Source organism: Lepisma saccharinum, chromosome 17 (genome assembly GCF_977018435.1).
Source record: "Lepisma saccharinum chromosome 17, izLepSacc3.1, whole genome shotgun sequence".
NCBI lineage: Eukaryota > Metazoa > Arthropoda > Insecta > Zygentoma > Lepismatidae > Lepisma > Lepisma saccharinum.
In genome coordinates, this window is record NC_139245.1 from 17,844,646 (window position 1) to 17,859,157 (window position 14,512).

Here is a 14,512-nt window from a genome sequence, read left to right on the forward strand (position 1 = left end):
CAGTATATCAAGAGCAAGTGTTTCCAATGATGAAAATGCACCGAAAAGAAAAAAATAATCCCTCCTCCCCGTTTTGATTTGGGGATGCTTCTGGACACCCGTATATGACGTAAGGACAGCGAGTGGTCTGGACAAGAAAAATAAAGAGGGGGAGATTCTGTTTTGCCATGCGCGAATCCGGCTGCGCAGTGAACTTCGCGTGCCGGGGGAGGAAAACGCGGGAAATCATTCCACGTCGTCTGCTACGGCAGTGTAGCAGCAGCCGCGCGTACGGGAGCAGCTCGCGAGAAACTTCTCCATAGGTGGCGTTGATCTTCGCGTTCCGAGCACACAACGAACGAGCGATAAACTAGATATTATTCAGTGTCACGGTGTTCTGTATTTTTACATTGTGTTCTTTGGTAACTTCTACGTTTCCTTTTATCATTATTCATGCGTGAACAATTGTGACAGTGTGTTTGTTATTTTTTTTTTTAGTTTGTCGAAAAGTGGTGTCTTGTTGCGGACGGAAAAACCGTTCCCAGGCCGATCGCAACTCCCCCTGTACGCGGGAGGGAACAAGAAGCGACAGGAAATAAACTTAAACTCGGTAAGTGGAACATCCCTTGCATTCATTCCCAATGTAATTTGTCAACTGTTTCTCGTCCTTATTCCGTAGGTTTTGTTCTCGTAAAATTTAAGGAGAAAAATTATTTCCGAATTCCTGTGTCTACAAAAACGACGGTGATTCATACCAGTTTTTTTTCTCTTGCTGACAGTCCAGGAATTTCTTTCATTGAATTACATTTCGACTTATTTTCTTGTTATGATCGGATTGAAGCCGCAGTTTTCGTTGCTAAAATTCTGTAACGGTTGTCTTCACTCTTGCGTGTCTTACATGTCGTACTTGTTCGGAGAAGTTGGTTACTGTCGCGTTGTATATATCAATAGACATTGACCCCCCCCCCCCTTTCCTGCCGGACTGTTGTTACGTCAATTAAAATTACATCAGCTATTCACAACCGTTTCGTATCTGTGTCACGAAGGTCCCCGTCCTAGATCATTATTTAGTAGCATCTCCGTGTGGATTAATTCCTCTATTGTATAACTATTTACTATGATTTCATTGATGTTAATATCTTGGATGATGGGGGGGGGCAAAGCGAATAATACAGTAATATCATCCATACATTCAGTTTCTGGTTTTGGGGAGGGAAGCTCGCTTTACCGTTTCAGACGCCCATAGTTTTCTCACCCCGTAAGCATATTTTCTATCACAAATGCGTCGACAATTACGAATAAGATTCAGGCCTCTTCGATGGCGTAGTGGTAACGTCGTCAACTTGTAATCTAGGAGTCCCGGATTCAATACCCGTGCACAGTGATTCGGAGCGAACCTTAAACTATATGTCCAATTCCGATTGGCCTATCTGTACTTAAAGTAGACTTAAAACAGTCAAATGAAAGAAACGTTTAAAATCTAAATATCTGGAAACTTTTTTTCTTTTCTTGTTTTCTCAAAATAAAGAAGAAAAAAGACACAATTTTGACTAAGTTGCTGCTGAAAGAGACAGATACAAGGTCTGATACGCCCTTACATTTCACCTCCTTTTCTGTATTTCATTCGTGTTTATTTATGTTACTTTAACATCGAAAAATGTTGCCTTTATTTTCGCTATTTCCCATATGTAACTCAGTATTTCAAGCGTGTAATTCTAACCCCATCTATGCTTTTCATTTTCAGAATAAGTTTCTATTCCACTTCCAAAATTTAAGCTTAAATCAGAATTTCCAGTTCTGACCCGCATTATTTTGTTTTATATTCGTTTCGTTGTTTCGCACCGAGAATAGTATAGAGTCTAATGACGAAGCAAGTACCCATGCCTTACACCGGACCTCGAACTCCAGACACTTTCTTTCAGATAAAGATTACGTGGATGGAGACAATTCTCCGGTTTCACATTACACTAAGCGTTACACAACTAAATCTGGCTCTCGTCATACCATCGTGTCGTTGAATGAATTGCAGTGCGTACAGCTTGAAGACTTTGTGGGGATGGAATTTAGGATTCAATTTCGTGTCAGTGATTCTCTTGTTTCCTCCATCTCCCCCCTCACTTCTCGAATTTCAATCATAACAGCTTTACAGTGACGTATTTTTTGACAACAAGAATGCGAGACTGTTTATCTTTCTCAACACTCGTCCTTGAAATGAGACTTTCAGTTCGTCATTTGTTTGTTTACAATGGGACTGATTAGGTTACATTTGAATGCATACTGTTATCGTTCCGATGAAAATATAGGAAGAGCTGAAAGGGTAACAACATTCCCTAATTAGCAGTAAGCCACCCATCTTTTTATCTTTATCTTTTTTCTTTTGTTGTCTCTCGCTCGCATTTATCCTGTTTTATTTATCTTTTTGACTCCTTATTTTCTCTCTATCTACTAGATCTGTTCTTTCATTTCATGTTTTGTCATTTCTCATTCTGCCTTTTATTTCTATCTGCTTTTGATCTTCCTCTCGCATTCTGTTTCATCCTTTCGCCGGTCCCCGTGGCGGAGTGGTTAGCACATCGCGCTACGACGCCAGGGGTGCCGGGTTCGAATCCCGGCCTGGGCATGGATGTCTTTGAGTGTCCATTCATCAATTTCATCATATGATCATCGCAAATTAGCCAAAAGTGGCAGAAAAGCGAAGTAAAATAGTCAATCTTTTATTCTCTCTTCTTCATCTATTCTCATCGTCCCCCCCACTTCCATCTCGCTCTTCTTTTGAGTTTACTTTCTGAGCAGACTAAAAATCCTTGACCGAATATTAGACATTTATTAGCATGTAATTTTTATGTTTAAGTGCACTTTATGCGCAAATAGGCTATCGAGACGGGATCCACCGTTTAAAGTGGGATCAGTACCACTATGTGCCTCCACCAGGAGGCTTGCCGAGTGCGTTAAGTGGTCGAATCCTGGCCTAGGCATAGGTGTGCTTTCTGAGTGTCCCGTCATCAATTTCATCTAATCACACTTATCCTCGTCGTCGCGATTATCCAGAACAGCGACGTAAAATAACAAAATTACAAAAACAACAGGTCTACCGATGACGTAGTAGTCGCTTTCTAATCAAAGAGTCCGGGTGTCAATCTCCGATTTAGGCACATTATACAGTGGTTCATATCCCAATGTAAACTATAAATGCAGTCGCGATTAGCCTATGAGCATAAAATAGACCTGAAATAAAACTTGGATCGATTATAATGCTGCACCTCGTCTCGACTTCACGTGAACACATTTCGCTTGTTTTGTCGATGGTTGAGATCTAACATAAGACAAACCTGTAAATCAGTACGCTAACCACTAATCTACGGGAGGTATCTGGATCAGTATTAATTCACAGACCTGTCATAAGTTCAATTCGTACCTCGAAGCGACAGAATGTGTACTGTCTCCGAATGTAGTTGGTTGTGGGGAAAATGTCCAACTCTGTTTACATATGAAACCAAAACTTGTTACATAGATGCCTACTGCATGGAAGTGTATCAATGCCGCTTTGTAATTATGTACTACTGTATAGCGGTAGACAGTAGGTAGGTCGTGTAAAGGTCGAGAACTAAAGATTCCAAGGCTGACGGGGTCTTGATGTATCTCCCACTCGCGTGTAGAAGACTCGATTCTTTGATGTCTCAGGACGCTCCCCTCTCTCTCTCCTCCCACACATCTCACTCTCAAATCCATCATTTCAGCGAGAAGGGTTAGGCAGGGATATCGCAAGGTTCAACTCCGCAAACAGGTTTTCCTGATGGAGAGCGTTACTGTTCAGGTGGATGTTGCGGTGATATTTGTGAAGAAGGCCACACACGTTGTCTGCGTTCTGCTTTCTGTTCGCTCGTTCGTCTGCTACAGTGTAGGCACGGTACCATGTTCGAGAATGAATATCTGCCAAAGGAAGACAGAGAGAGAGAGAGATAAAGAAAGATAGAAAGAGAGAGAGAGAGAAAAAGAAAGAAAGATAGAAAGAAAAAGAAAAGAAATATAGAAAGAGAGAGAAAGAAAAAGAAAAGAAAGAAAAAGAAAAGAAAGATAGAAAGAAAAGGAAAAGAAAGATAGAAAGAGAGAGAAAGAAAAATAAAAGAAAGATAGAAAGAGATAAAGAAAAAGAAAAGAAAGAGAAAGAAAAGAAAGATAGAAAAAGAGAAAAAGAAAAGAAAGATAGAAAGAGAGAGAAAGAAAAAGAAACGAAAGATAGAAAGAGAGAGAAAGAAAAAGAAAAGAAAGAAAGAGAAAGAAAAAGAAAAGAAAGATAGAAAGAGAGAGAAAGAAAAAGAAAAGAAAGATAGAAAGAGAGAGAAAGTAAAAGAAAAGAAAGATAGAAAGAGAGAGAAAGAAAAGGAAAAGAAAGATACAGAGAGAAAGAAAAGGATAGAAAGAAAAAGGAAAAGATAGAAAGAGAGAGAAAGAAAAAGGAAAGAAAGATAGAAAGGGAGAGAAAGAAAAAGGAAAGAAAGATAGAAAGGGAGAGAAAGAAAAAGGAAAAAAAATGAAAAGAAAGATATAAAGAGAGAGAAAGAAAAATAAAAAAAAGAGAAAGGAAAGAAAGATAGAAAGAGAGAGATGGAAGATAAGCTAGAGAGAAAGAGAGCGAAGAAAGATAAAAGGAAAGAGAGAAGGAAAGAAAGGTAGAAAGTGGGAGAAGAAAGGAAAGAAAGCAAAAAGGATAGAGATAAAGAAAAAGGAAAGGTATAAAGAGAGAGAGAGAGAAGAAAGGATAGAAAGAAAAAGGAAACATAAAATATATAAAGAGAGAGAGAGAGAGAGAGAGAAGTAAGATAAACTAGAGAGAAAGGGAGAGAAAAAGAAAGAGACAAATGTAAAGACGGAAAGAGGGAGCAAGAGAGAATTAAAGTAAAATAAGAAAAGGAAGGAAAGATAGAGAGAAGGAACGAATTCGAATGAAAGAAAAGCAAAGCCAGAAGGAAAGACAAGGAGAAAGAAGAATAAGGAAAAGTGAGAGAGAGGTGTTAACATTTGAGGGAAGAACCTTGTACTCCCTCATTCGAAACCGAATCGTAAAAAGCTTAGCAATGCATAACAATGCATTCCCTAGTCAGCCTCCGTGGCCCGACTTGAACATGGCTAGTCCTTTGTGTGTGCGTCCCTTCATTAATTTCATCAATTCATCATTCATACTCATCGTCACGATTAATCTAAGAAGATGTAAAATGGCGTAGAATAAGCAAAATAAAATTACATTTAGGCTATACGTAAAGCAAATATCCATTCACTTCGTACTTAGTTACTTGGGAGCGACGGTTGCATCAGTAAAAGCCTATAAACACCCCATAGTCTTACAACACCAATTGTACTTGATATGCGATTAACTTGATATGTATACGACACCAAATTACCCATTTGCACGAATCGTCGATTTTCATCATTGCAGTGAACTGGGTTGAGGCAAATATCAAATTGCTGCGAGAAATCACAAACACAACCGCACTTGAATGCAATTTTCTTGCAAGGCAATAAAATTCATTATCTGAAAACGACCCGTGAAGTTGAAGTTGTATATTTTTATGACTGTCCTGATGTGAAAGGTACTTTGCTAGCAACCGTGCATGCTTTATTTGCACGATTAGTTGCATAAAACATAGAGAACGTTTCGCAAATTTCCAGATATGGTGGTGAGGTATTGTCGAGATAGAAATGTTAACTGTCTGGAGAAAGGAATCTACAATGAAGCATATACTTTTTCCGTGCTTCTGACTGGTTAGCTAATTGATCCATTTATGCTGTAATGTCCTGCATAAAGTGTGAAAAATGTTATGTAAATTAAGTAAATCTAGCACCAAAGCGTCACTTTTGAGTTCTAGGAAACATTTTGAAACTAAATTTGCAAGTATCTTCGATTGCTTAGTAATCGCCTTGTAATCTGAGAGTCTCTAGGTTCGAATCCCGTTTCAGTTTCTCGCATAGTACTTCCGGTTGTGTGATTGATTTGGTTTTCTTTACGTCGCTCTTCTGCCAATTTTGGCTATGAGTGATAGTGATAGTATGATGACACTAATAAAGGGACACTCACAAAGAACGCACATGCCGGGTTTCGAACCCGGTGCCCCTGACGTCGTAGCGCGCTGTGATTATCACTACGCGGCGGAAGTCGGCGTTCCGGTTGATCCGTCCTTTGTTTCGGAGAGGTTGATGCAGCCATTTTCAACCCTAAGGGCTCCAGGCAGGCGAACTTGCATACTGTGGAGGCAGAGTATTCAATATTTGCACAAAGCAATACTTCAAAACGGTTTTCATGCACACATGCATATAGAAATACTTAAATATTTGCTGAACGACTTTCATGCACAAAGCAGTACTTCAATATTTGCTGAACAGTACAGTACTTCGGTATTTGCTGAACCACTTTCATACATACAGGAGTACTCCAATATTTGCTGAACAGTTTTCATGCACAAATAAGTACATCAATATTTGCTGAACGACTCTTCATGCACAAAGCAGTACTTCAATATTTGCTGAACGGTTTCCATGCACAAAGCAGTACCTCAATATTTGCTGGACGACTCTTCATGCACAAAGCAATCCTTCAATATTTGTTGAACGGCTTTCATGCACAAAGAAGTACCTCAATATTTGTCTTCATACACAAACTAGTACTTCAATATTTGCTGAACGATTTTCATGTACAAAGCAGTAGTATTTCAATATTTGCTGAAAGATTTTCATGGACAAAGCAGTAGTTCAATATTTGCTGAAAGATTTTCATGCACAAAGCAGTATTTCAATATTTGCTGAAAGATTTTCATGCACAAAGCAGTACTTCAATATTTGCGGAAAGATTTTCATGGACAAAGCAGTATTTCAATATTTGCTGAACGATTTTCATGCACAAAGCATTATTTCAATATTTGCTGAACGATTTTCATGCACAAAGCAGTATTTCAATATTTGCTGAAAGATTTTCATGCACAAAGCAGTATTTCAATATTTGCTGAAAGATTTTCATGGACAAAGCAGTATTTCAATATTTGCTGAAATATTTTCATGGATAAAGCAGTACTTCAATATTTACTGAAAGATTTTCATGGACAAAGTAGTGCTTCAATATTTACTGAAAGATTTTCATGCACAAAGCAGTACTTCAATATTTACGGAAAGATTTTCATGTACAAAGTAGTACTTCAACATTTACGGAAAGATTTTCATGGACAAAGCAGTACTTCAATATTTGTTGAAAGATTTTCATGCACAAAGCAGTAATTCAATATTTGTTGAAAGATTTTCATGCACAAAGCAGTACTTTAATATTTGCTGAAAGATTTTACTGGACAAAGCAGTACTTCAATATTTACTGAAAGATTTTCATCGACAAAGTAGTGCTTCAATATTTGCTGAAAGATTTTCATGGACAAAGCAGTACTTGAATATTTGCTACACTTCCTCAACGTTTGTTTCTTTACAGCTGAATTCAACACCGCTGTTGAAAAAGCATAAGAAGAACGAAAAGCAAAAGTTGACAGCTAAAAGTGAGGCCATTGTACATGCAGGAAGCGCGCGGATTTCCTACTCCCCCCAGCCGTGGCGAAATGTTGAACCAAAATAACATATGACTGTGGGAAACATAAATCTCGGTCGCTGTATGCACATGCATCTGGGCTGACCGGAAGCGTATCCTTCTGACCCTTCCGCACCTCTCGTCGCCCAGCGGTGTGGCTTAGTGACGCGTTCGAGATGAGCATCGGACGGCGGACGTGACGTCATTTTTTTGCACGCACGAGGCTCTGGAGACACGTGAGAGCCAATCTTGCAGGATTCACAGATCTGCTGGTGGACGTAGAAAGCATATTACGCACGTATCATGTACAGCCACGGGCAAAAGTGTGTTGTGGCTAGCCACAGGACTTTGTTTTTTTCGCAAACAATCTAATACCAATAATATATTATTATTAATAACAATAATGATAAATCGTTTAAAAATAAAAAGTGTTTACATGTTTAACGATACACTATATTTTTGTTTTAATGCATTTAAAGCTGTAAAATGAGTCCAGTTTAGCATAATTCCAATAGCCCGTTGCGAATTTTGCGTGTATACTCCGTCCCAGCTAACTGTGGAGCAGGCAAACGAAAACAAGTCTCTGCGCAAGTCGTGACGCGAGACGGCTCCACCAATGAACAGTGAGAGAAACGGGATTGTGTAATGGGCGACGGGACTTATCCGATTTCCTCCTCAGTGTTGCAAACTTTTGGAAAGGATAATACCGAACGCACATGGCAAACGGACCGTATTTTTGTCTCCACGTCCGTACGATTGGTTTAAGAATTTCTTAGGGAAATATTAGGGATAAAACTGCAAGAGCAAATTTTGAGCTGCCGTGCTTAGCGACGTCCGTACATGTACGGTTAGGATCGTAAGGTTGGCAACGCTGCGCTTCTACCACTCGAATTTCCTACTCCTCCTCTGCCGATATGCGCGGCCCTGCTCTACAGTTAGCTAGGACAGGGTATAGTGCAAGCGAACTGAAATAACTCCTCTACGCCAAGTAGTGACGCGCAACAGTGCTCGACCAATGAACGCGTCAGAGGGAAAGTGAGGGAGGGAAAAACGCGACTGCAGCTACCAGCCATGTGCAGCAGCGCGCACTGCTTTGCTCCGCCCACTCGCTTTCTCCCCATCTCTACCGTTATGCGTGGTGCTGCTCCACAGAATTCTGGGAAGTAGAGTATAGTATGTACTTTTTAATGTTTGTGTGTTCCCCGTATCACGTGTATCATTAAATCAGAATAATGAAAATGCCATTATAATTCTTTTCTAGCAGAATTTTAAAATCTGCGGCGATATGGTAGAGTCGGCCCTATATTAGACTGTATGGTGAAGTTATTCATGCTGTTAACAGTTGAGCCTTTAGTATTAATTAATTATATGATTTAAGGGCTACAGCCGGATTGCGCACACTTTTCCGGCTTTATCAGCGGTATCTGATAAGCCGTTGACAAGCTGTCACAATGTACCGGATTGCGCACAAAAAAATGAGGCGATGTTGTCAGATGTAAAATGTTCTCAAGCCGTTCTCACTTCTGTTGTGTTTGTGTGTGTGTGTGTGTGTGTGGACTTAAACGTGTTTTTGCAGTCATTAACCTAACCTAACTTTTGATTTTGAATAAATTGGTATGATTTACTATTTTATTTCTAATTTCTCTCTCTCTCTCTTCTTGTCTAAAGAAAAAAAACAGTTTTGCGCACAGACTTTAAAGCTATCAAAGTGGCAACGTTGGATCAAAATCTGTGCGCAAAACAGGTCAGTGAGATTTGTGCGCAATCCTGGATCTTAACTGTGCGCAATTCGGTTGCGGCGCATTTAAGATCATATTTCAAAATGTGTAGCTTTATCTTAGCTGGATGCATGTCTTTCTTAGATCATGTTTGAAAAAAGGAGCTAGCTCCTGAAAAAAGGGGGTCGGTGCCCGAATTGGTTTTAGTTTTTTCTACCCCTCCTCATATTCAGTATTCGTGCGCACCTTAGAGATCCAAATGCATGACAAATGACTCGCGCTAGGTTTCTGTTAACCTATTAAAAGAAAGCAAGAATCCACCCTCATTCATTACATTTAATGCCTTTAGTCCAACACACGCGCGACACAATCCGTTCGTTTAACAATCGCTAAGCTAACTACCGTATCCGACGACGAGAGTTACTGTTAATTTGAAACAAAGTGACGTCGGCTCCATTTTTTATTTCTCCAACGACGAAATCATATTTTCCATGGCGCATTAAAAATTCATGAAGCAACAGAAGGGTAGGCGGGGGAAGAGGTGAATAAAAAGATTGATGAAATGCCAGTCTTGAACGTAATATGAAAGAGGGGCGAGCGGGAGGGGGTTGAGTCACGGTCTCTTGGATTTCTGCCTAAAGCCGATATGCCGATAGAACCTATTAAGGTCATACATCATCCTTTCAGCAGCACCCCCCCCCCTTTCCTATGTTCCGGAATGCTATAGCTTTCTTGCCATTAAATCAGCCAAAATTGAAATTTTGAAAGCAATTATACTATACGTCAAAGGCTTTTGCGAATGTTTACTAAGTACTAGATGAAAAACATGGGGAATTTTTATGTTTTCCCCCATTTTCTTGTGAACAAGGATCCGATTTCTGAGTTGAACCGTATTATCAGTCTTGGAATGTCGTCTAATCTGTGCAGGTATGAGTCTCGCAAGATGACGAGACAGGAGTTTCTAAGTTAAATATCCGGTCACTGCCGGGGTGAACGCAATGCAATTGCAAAAGACGAGGCCAAAAGGGCCGCTGTGATCGGAAAGGAGGTCAGATCCCTTTGAGAGAGGGGTTCGAGACTCTGCGTGCCCGATCAGGGTAAGTTCCATCTTCCCTTGTGTGTCTGCCATTCTCAATCACAACGTGGGTTCATAAACATATTTCACTTCGTTTATTTAATCTGGTCAAGTGTGTACCTCATCGCAGTCCCTTTCGGAGAGCATGTGCTAAGCGAGTGGCTTACCTGTGGGCAGTGATGTGCATCTACGCGTAAACAACGAAAGTCTATAGTCATAGACTATTTTATACACGTAGATAACGTAAACTATGTAAACAACATGGCGAAAGGTGATAACTTAGAGAAGGACGCTGTGGAACTAAAACAAAATTATGCTGCGTATCAGTTGCTAATGTGTGAGAAGAACCTTTCATACCCTTCCTTGCAAATTCGAACAAATTTCTCACCTAGGAAAAGAACCTAACTAAGAAATATTCTAGAGTTTTAGGGGAAACGACTACTTTGGCCTCGCGACTGCCATCTGTCGTTGTTTTTTCATACGATTTATCTTCTTTCATAGTTGATGATCGATGATTTTGTAAATAGGATTCTTGTCAGTTCCTTAGGAACCATTATAGTTGAAAATGTCACTTTCCTTTCATAAAAGCCTTGAAAATTAATTTTAATGTACTTTAGATTGCCTACGTAGTCTATGTAATCTACAACCCAATGTAATCTACGCGTAGATTACGTGTAGACAACGCATGTAGACGTAATCTTATAGTGTACGTACAGCCAGTGATGTGCGTCTACGTGTAAACAACCATAGTCTACATTCTACACGTATACTATTTTATACACGTAGATAACGTAATCTATGTAAACAAACAACATGACGAAAGGAGATAACTTAGCAAATGGCGCTGTAGAAGTAAAACAAAATTATACTGCGTATTTGTTGCTAATGTGTGAGAAAAACTTTTCATACTTTTCCTTTCATTTTCGAACAATTTCTCACCTAGGGAAAAAGCCTAACATTGGAAATATTTTAGTGTTTTGTTGGAAAAGGACTACTTTTGCCTCACGACTGCCATCTGTTGTCTTTTTTGCATACGATTTATTTTCTTTCAAAGTTGGTAGAAGAGAAGAGATAAATTTTGTTGTAAATAGGATTCTTGTCAGTTCGTTAGGAACAAATATAGTTGAAAATGTTACTTTCCTTTCATGAATCCCTTGAAAATTAATTTTAATGTACTTTAGATTGTCTACGTAGTCTATGTAAACTACAACCAAATGTAATCTACGCGTAGATTACGTGTATACAACGCACGTAGACGTAACTTATAGTGTACGGCACATCACTGCGTACAGCACATCACTGTCTGTGGGTTACGTTACATAGTTGCGTTGTCAATCGACTAGAAATTTTAATCGGATGACCGGATGTATTTATTTGATTAGTCGAATCAGAAATATTGAAAAGCTCTAAGCTTTCATCACCAAGATTTCGCCCCCTAACACCTCTGGCTGTTTGTTTTAGCTATGGGCCGAGGATAGCACGTGACATGGATGACATAGCGCAGATGCCGGCATTTTCGTCCCTAACATCTCGATTATTTATGCACATATCTTTAGCATGTAGACAATTATATTTATATTGCACAACGAGTACTAACCTTTGTTATAAGAGTTACTTAAAGTTGTTCACGCGTTATCGCGGCCCAGCCAAAACGAACGCACTGTACAGTCAACGGCAAAGATAATGGTAGGCAAATTGTCCACCGCTATTTTCATTACTTATTTATTCTACATCCTGTGTTGTTTTAAGGAATGAAACTATGTTGGTTCGAAGCAGACATTGTTCTCTGCTAATTGACGTCATTATTTCAATTCATTGTCATCACATTGTGTAATTCAGACCGAATGTAAATGGTGGTGGACAATTCGCCTACTGTTTCTTTCGCTGTTAGGTGTACACAACGAACGGGCCGCTGACGTCACATCAACCCAGTACCTCATTCTCTACGCCAGTGGGCCTCCCCAATGGCGCAGTTGCAGCGTCGTCGCCTTGTAATCAAGGGGTCCTGGGTTCGATACCCGGTGGAGGCACATAGTGGTTCGGATCCCACTTTAAACTGTACGTCCAGTCCCGATTAGCCTTACTGTGCATAAAGTGGACTTAAAACTCAAAATCAATCAATCAATCTACGGCAGTGGTTCTCGTGAGCCCCCGGCCCGGTGCATTCGTTTTTAAAAGTCGACCCCAAAAATTTTACTCGAAAATCTGATTTTTTTTAAACTTTACACGTTAATTATAATGTACCCTTCAAATTTAATAATAATAAATAAATTATCATAGAGAGTATTAGTTCGATTACGTCTAGGCTCTTTGAAAAAAACATAAAATGTGTTTTGAATTAGTTTCCTCTGGCCACTATCATGTTTCATGAATTAATTTGGTAAATGCTGATTTTCATTAGCACGTTCCATTTCGGACGCCGATAGATTCCAATTAATCAGATTATTTCGATTTAATTATATTTGTTAATGAAAATTGCTGTGTAAACTAAATTGTCCGTGGTTCCAGTCTGTCAACCTTAAAATTTGGAGGCGGGAAGCTCACCGCCACTCTCGCGAAAGCATTTCCTGTTATCATCTTTCCAGGTAGTTACCAGCTTGCGCTGCAAGTCGCTTCACGCTTCCGGCCCTAATTCGAGAAAGACCCAACCCTTTATATTTAAATCTGGAGGCTGGAAGGGAGACAGCCCCCCCTTCAGATGCTTTGATTTCTCACCATCACTGGCGAGAAAGGATTTCCTCTTATCGCTGGTGAAATCCGAAGGAAAGGACATTTTTCCTGGTGGTTGCCAGCTTGGGCTGCAAGTCGCAAACTACAGGAGAACTTGTCGCGGCGTGGTATTAATTGACACCGGTTGAGAAACACTTCTCTACGTTACTGGCAGCACTAGTGTTGGGTTATATATTGTCCAGACGATATATCACGATATTGAACAAATATCGTCTAGGCGATATATTGTCATGATATTTGGCGATATATATCGTGACGGCAATATATCGTCACGATATTTTGGCGATATATATCGTGTCGGCGATGTATCGTAACGATATTTAGCGATATATATCATGTTGGTCGATATATCGTCACGATTTTTAGCGATATATATCGTGCCGGCGATATATCGTCACGATATATACATATACATATATATATATATATATTGTGTCGGCAATATATCGTTACGATATTTTGGTGATATATATCATGTCTGCGATATATCGTCACGATATTTTGGTGATATATATCGTGTCGGCGATGTATCGTAACGATATTTAGCTATATATATCGTGTTGGTCTATATATCGTCACGATTTTTGGCGATATATAGTATATCGTATCGGCAATATATCGTTACGATATTTTGGTGATATATATCATGTCTGCGATATATCGTCACGATATTTTGGTGATATATATCGTGTCGGCGATGTATCGCAACGATATTTAGCTATATATATCGTGTTGGCCTATATATCGTCACGATTTTTGGCGGTATATAGTATATCGTATCGGCGATATATATTCTTGATATTTGGCGATATGTATTGTATCGGCGATATACCGTCACAAACATATATACATATAAATATATATTTATATATATCGTGTCGGCGATATATATGGCATTGTATCGTTCGTGAGGATATATCGCGATACCAAATTTTCGATTTCATCCAACCCTAGCAGACACGCTAGTTGTCAGACTCACACAGTCAACTGGAAACGTTGGGAACATAATCTGACTCGACAAGTACTAGCACCTGAAGCGACATTACAGAGAGAAGGTTTCACCCGCTCCCCCCTAGCCAAAAACGTCTGTGTTCACTAGTATAGTCTAATCTGAGTACAAACTAGTTGGGATTTTACAAGATGAGACCGAAATCGATAACAAAGATTCATTTGACTTGAAAACCAGTTTCTTTCTAGAGTTGGGGCGACAGAAAAAATAATGAAATTAAAGAACCAACATTGTCTTTTCTTTCTTAGCTAGGAATCTTAAGGAGAAATTAATCGTGCTAAGGATGACGTTGTTGACTATAGAGTACCTGAGCTTTCGTGACTCGCCAGATAGGTCTGTTTTAATTAGGAGTTTCGTCTGTATGGGAAAAAGGACAGGCACTGGGGATGATTTTCCGCACGCCATCGCTGGAGGATAGTAATTTTGGTCGGTTTGTTTGTGTG

At 39.5% G+C, this 14,512-nt stretch overlaps 1 protein-coding gene across 1 annotated transcript in view; it reads left to right on the forward strand.

The window, feature by feature from the left end:
• The first annotated feature begins 270 nt into the window (after nt 1-270).
• The window catches only part of LOC146001557 (uncharacterized), a 497,775-nt gene continuing 483,533 nt past the window's right edge, over nt 271-14,512 (forward strand). The window contains exon 1 of the mRNA XM_083139030.1: nt 271-589. The gene's annotated coding sequence lies outside the window, so the exon portion shown is untranslated. The remainder of the gene's footprint in view (nt 590-14,512) is intronic.